Raw genomic sequence first — 6,233 nt, 5'->3', positions numbered from 1 at the left:
AACCTAAAGTATAATAATAATAATAATAAAAAAAAAGAAAATGGATGGTGGAGTCAGATTTTATCATAATGGAAATATTATTTAATTACTTGGTCCTCTAATTTCCTCCTATGAGAAAGCAGGAAAATAAAAAATAAAAAAACATAAGTTTGCTTTGACGCTTATATTGGACAATATATGTAAAGGATAGTGTCTAGAAATACTTGGTGTTTGTAAATATTTAATTTCTTATTTTCTTTTCTGCGAGAGAAATAGATAAATTATTAATTATGAATTTTTTATCATGTTTAAATTGACATTACAACTGTAACAATATCTAAACATCCTGCTTTCCATTGGTCAATAAGTTGACCAAACTAAACAAACATGTCTGTATGAACCAAAGTTACACATATTTATCAATACAATTAAAAGGTAATTCTTAGGGTACAGCAAATACATCTATGTTATGACATATTTAAGTTTCTGATAAGAATAAATAAAAGGTGCTCATTTCAGAAGCACATATACTAAAATTAGAACAATACAGAGAAGATTAGAATGCCTCCTGGCAAAGGTGACATGCAAATTTATGAAGCATTCTGTATTTGTACTACCTAAGGTCAATGCTAAAGAAAAAAAATCTTAAAAACAGATAGAGAAAAAGGTCAAATTACCTATAAAGGAAATCCAAACAGAATTAAGAGCAGACTTCCCAGGAGAAACTTTACAAGCCAGATGAGATTGGGGGCCTATTTTTAGACTTCTTAAGAAAAATAAATGTCAACCAAGAATTGCATATCCTGCCAAACTCAGCCTCTTAAAGAAGAAATTAAAAATTTCCCAGATAAGCAAATGCTAAGGGAATTCATTACCACCAGACCAATCATGTAAGAAATGCTCAAAGGAGTTTTAAACGTGAAAAAAAAAGACAATACTTGCTACCATAAAAGCACACTTACAGACAAAATCCACAGGTCCTCTAAAGCAGTTACACAATTGAGACTACACTGTACCTAATCAAAAACACTATGACAGGAACAAAACCCCACATATCAATATTAACTTTTAACATAAATGGCCTAAATACTCCACTGAAAAGATGTAGATTGGCAAATTGGATTTAAAGATGACCCAACCATCTGCTGCCTTCAAAAACCCACCAAACACGTAATGACACCCACAAACTCAGAATAAAGGAGTAGAAAAAGATATATCACACAAATTAAACACAAAAAAGAAGCAAGGGTTGATATTCTTGTATCAGATAAAATAGACTTTAAAATAAAAAAAGACAAAGAAAGGCAATATATAATGCTAAAGGGCTCAATTAAACAGGAAGATTTAATTATTCTAAACATATATACACCCAACACCAGAGAACACAGGTTAATAAAACAAATATTACTAGACCCAGTAAAAAGACAGGCATTCATATAACACTAGTAGGGAGCTTTAAAACCCTACTGGCAGCACTAGACACATCACTGAGGCAGAAAACTAACAAAGAAACTCTGGAATTAAATTGGACTCCTGAACAATAGACCCAATACACATATACACAAAATTACACTAAAAAAATATATAATTTTTTCTCATCTGTGCATGGAACATTTTCTAAAATTCATCATATGCTTGGTCATAAATAAAGTCACAACACATTTTTTAAAAATCTCAGTCATATCAAGCACCTTTTCAGATCATAGTGAAATAAAATTAGAAATCAATACTGAGAGAAACTCTCAAAACCACATATGAGCATAGAAACTAACTTCATTTTGAATAATTTTTGTGTAAGCAATAAAATAAAGGCAGAAATAAAAAAATGGAGTAAATGGAAACAGAGAAATAACATACTGAAACTTCTGTGATACAGCAAGTGTTAAGGGGAAAGTTTACAGCACTAAATGCGTACATAAAAAAAAATAAAGATCTTAACAACTTAGTGTCACATCTCAAGGAGCTACAAAAAAACAAACAAACAAACAAACAAACACTACTCATACCAAAGCCATCAGAAGAAAAGAAATAACAATGATCAGAACTAAATTAAATTGAGACCAAAAAATTATACAAAGGAACAACAAAATGAAAAGGTGGTTCTTTGAAAGGATAAACAAAGCTGATAGAAGACTAGCTATAAACCAGCAAATCAAGACAGAAGTTTCAAATAAGCACAATAAGAAATAATGAAGATCACATTGTGAATAATATTACAGAAATACAAAAGCTTCTTAGAGACTGCTATGAACATAAGTATGCACACAAACTAGAAAACCTAGGGGAAATGGAAAAATTCCTGGAAATATACAATCTCTCAATATTGAACTAGGAAGAAGTTGAAATTCTGTACAGGAAAATAATGAGGTATGAAAATGAATTAGTAATAAAATTTCTACCAAAAGAGAAAATAGAACCAAGTAGATTCACAGTCAAATTCTATCAGATAAAGAAGAGCTGGTACCAATCTTACTGAAACTGTTCCAAAAAGTCAAAAAGGAAGAATTTCTTCCTAACTAATTTTACAAAACCAGTATCATCCTGATAGCAAGATTCAATAAAGACACAAACAACGACAACAAATTACAGGCCAATATCCCTGATGAACATGTAGACAAAAATCCTCCATAAAATACTAGCCAAATGAATCCAGCAACACAACAAAACATAATTAATCATGATCAAGTGTGTTTCATTGCAGAGATGAAAGGATAGTTCAAAATACACAAATCAATAAATCTGATTAACCACATAAACAGAATTAAAAAAAAACATATGGTCATCTCAATAGAGGCAGACAAAGCATTTGATAATGCCCAACATCCCTTTATAACTAAAGCCCTCAACAAACTAGGCATTTAAGGAACATACTTCAAAATAATAAGAGCCATATATGATAAACCCACAGACAGTGTTATACCACATGTGGAAAAGTTGAAAATATTTCCCCTAGGAACTGAAGCAAGACAAGGATGTCCACTTTCACCACTGCTGTTCAACGTAATACTGGAAGCCCTAGCCAGAGAAGTCAGGCAAAAGAAAGAAAAAAAAAGGCATCTAAATTGGAAAAAAAAGAAGCCAAATTATCTCTGACTGCTGATGACATAATCTTATACATAGAAAACCCTAAACAGTCCTCCAAAATACTCCTAGACTTGATAAAGAAGTTTAGTAAAGGTCCAGGATGCAAAATTAACATACAAAAATTAGTTGTATTTCTATGCACCAACACTCAAACTGAAACCAAATCAAGAACTAAATCCCAATTACAATAGCCGTATAAACAAAAAATACCTGGCAATGCATTTAACCAAGGCAGTGAAAGACTGCTACAGGAGAACTACAAAACACTGATGAAAGAAATTATAGATAACACAGACAAATGTCAAAACATCCCAATCTCATGGATAAGAAAAATCAATATCATTTACATGACTATATTGCCCAAATCAATCTACAGATGCAACACAATTTCTATCAATTTACCAATGTTATTTTTTACAGAATTAGAAAAAAACTATTCTAAAATTCATAGAAAACCAAAAATAGCCTGAAGAGCCAAAGCAATCCTAAGTAAACAAACAGAACAACAACAACAAAAAAACTGGAAGCATCTTGTTACCTGACTTCAAACTATATTACAGGGCTATAGTAACCAAGGAAGCATGGTACTGGTACAAAAATACACACATAGATCAATGGAATAGCATAAGGAACCCATAAATAAAGCCACATACATAAAAGAAACTAATCTTTGACAAAGTTGTCGAAAATAAACAATGGGGAAAGGATATTCTATTCAATAAATGGTGCTAGGAAAACTGGATAGGCATATGCAGAAGAATGAAACTGGACCACTAGCTCTCATTATGTACAAAAATTAACTCAAAATGGATTAAAGACTTAAATGTAATACCTGAAAGTATAAAAATACTAAAAGAAAATCTAAGAAAAATTATCCTGGACACTGGCTTAGGCCAAGAATTTATGATTAAGGCTTCAAAAGCAAATGCAATAAAAACAAAAAATATGTCCAGTGGGACTTAAACTAAAGAGCTTCTGCACAGCAAAAGAAATGATCAGAAAAGTAAACAGTCAACCTACAAAATGGCAGAAAGTGTTTTCTAGCTATGCATCTGACAAGGGACTAATATTCAGATTATATAAAGAACTTAAGCAAACCAACAACAAAGAGACACAAATCCATCAAAAAGTGGGTAAAGAACCTAAACAGAGATTTCTCAAAAGAAGACATACACATGGTCAATAAACATGTGTATAAGTGATCAACATCACTAATTATCAAAGAAATGCAAATTAAAACCACAATGAGATATCATCTCACACCAGTCAGAATGACTATTATAAAAAGTCAAAAACTAACAAATGTTGGCAAGGATGCAGAGAAAATAGAATGCTCATACGCTGTTGGTGGGAATGTAAATTAGTTTAGTCATACGGAAAACAATATGTAGACTTTTCAAAGGACTAAACATGGAACAGCCACTACCATTTGACGCAGCAATCCTATTACTGGGTATTTACCCAAAGAAAAAGAAATTGTTTCATCAAACAGATACCTGCACTTGTGTGTTTATTGCAGCACTATTCACAATAGCAAAGTCATGGAACTAGCCTAAATATCCATCAGTGGTTGACTAGATTAAAAAATGTAGCTTGTATGCACCACAGAATACCACGCAGCCATAAAAAAGAATGAAATCATGCCCTTTGCTGCAACATGGATGAAGCTGGAGGCTATTCCTAAGTAAAATAACTGAGAAACAGAAAATAAAATACTATATGTTCTCACTGATAAGTGGAAGATACAAAATGGGATGGGCATGCGTAGACACAAAGATGGAAATAATAGACACTGGTGACTATAAAAGGTGAGAGAGAGGGAGGGGAAAGGATTCAAAAACCTCCCTACCATGTACTATGTTCACTACCTGGGTGATGGGTTCACTAGGAGGAAATCTCATCATTACACAATAAACCCATGTAACAGACCTGCACACGTATCTCCTGAGCTTAATTTTTTTTTAATTAATTAAATAAAAAATAAAAATAATGAGCAAAACAAAAAAGTAAGAATACCAAAAAACAATGTTCAGAACATATTCTCATTCAAAGTACTTACAAGATAAGACATATTTTCATTAGTTAATTAGTTTGTGTAAGTGTTGGTGTTATGGACCACAAAGTGTAAACTAGACAGTAAATGTTTCTTTACAACCAGATTACATGTTGTATAAAATAGAGCTAAATAAAGAATATCTTTATCACTTCCTTTTAAAACACTTATACTCTAGCAGCATGTAGTTAACTATTTTTGGCTTATGCAAAGCAGATTTTCAGTTGGTATTTTTAAAATTACTGTGTTAATGCTCTTCACTATCTGTAGGTGGTTGCATCATTATGCTTCACATTACTCTTAATATGTTCCATATATAGATATATAGGTTTTCTGTGGTTTAAACACTATAGAAAAAAAATACCCTTGGAAAAATAGAATTCTGATGGTTATTAATTTTTAAATAAATTAACTATATTTTCTAGAGATAATTTATACTATCCTAGATGACAGAAATAGAGATAATTAAGATCTGTAGGTAGACTACAAGCTAGTATCAGCAGTTTAAACAATTGTTCTTGCCAGATATTTTATCTCTTTTATCAACAAAAAGCAAAATTAATTAATTTCTTGTTGAGAATCATCCTCTTCTTCATTATGATCAACTATTTATTAATAGTATTATTAATCATCACAAACTAAATCTATTATAGTTATATAGTTTTACTCCCTTTAATAAAAGTGGGCTACCCTGGCTATTCTGGGTTGCCTATACAAATCTTTTGTTGTGGGTTGTCTATACAACCCGTTTGGGTCGGCCAACTGGAATGAATTAAGGCTTGTACTTATGATGTTAATTGGACTGAGTTTTCTGGGTATCCATTTGCATTGGTAAATTCAAATGATCAGAAGACATTTTTCACTATGTTGAAATTAGGCATAAAATCTGCCCAAATATAAATTTTCTACAATTTTTATTTTAAAAAAACAACAAAAACTAGCAAACAAATGAGCTGGTCCAGATATAGATAGGGGTACCTTCTTTGGTAACTTCTACCAAATATTGAAGAAAGGAAACTCAATATTACATAAACAAATCAAGAATATTAAAGGTGAAAAAAAGACTTTCTAAATAGTTTTGTGAATATAGGATGACCTTGATATCAAATCATGACAA

At 31.5% G+C, this 6,233-nt stretch overlaps 1 non-coding gene across 1 annotated transcript; it reads left to right on the top strand.

The window, feature by feature from the left end:
* Positions 1–485: 485 nt before the first annotated feature.
* Positions 486–591, top strand: LOC129025507 (U6 spliceosomal RNA). The gene has a single exon (XR_008497262.1). It is a non-coding gene; the product is annotated as a U6 spliceosomal RNA (small nuclear RNA).
* Positions 592–6,233: the final 5,642 nt, after the last annotated feature.

The sequence above is a fragment of the Pongo pygmaeus genome, chromosome X, assembly GCF_028885625.2.
Source record: "Pongo pygmaeus isolate AG05252 chromosome X, NHGRI_mPonPyg2-v2.0_pri, whole genome shotgun sequence".
Lineage (NCBI taxonomy): Eukaryota > Metazoa > Chordata > Mammalia > Primates > Hominidae > Pongo > Pongo pygmaeus.
This window is presented reverse-complemented; position numbering and strand designations above follow the sequence as displayed.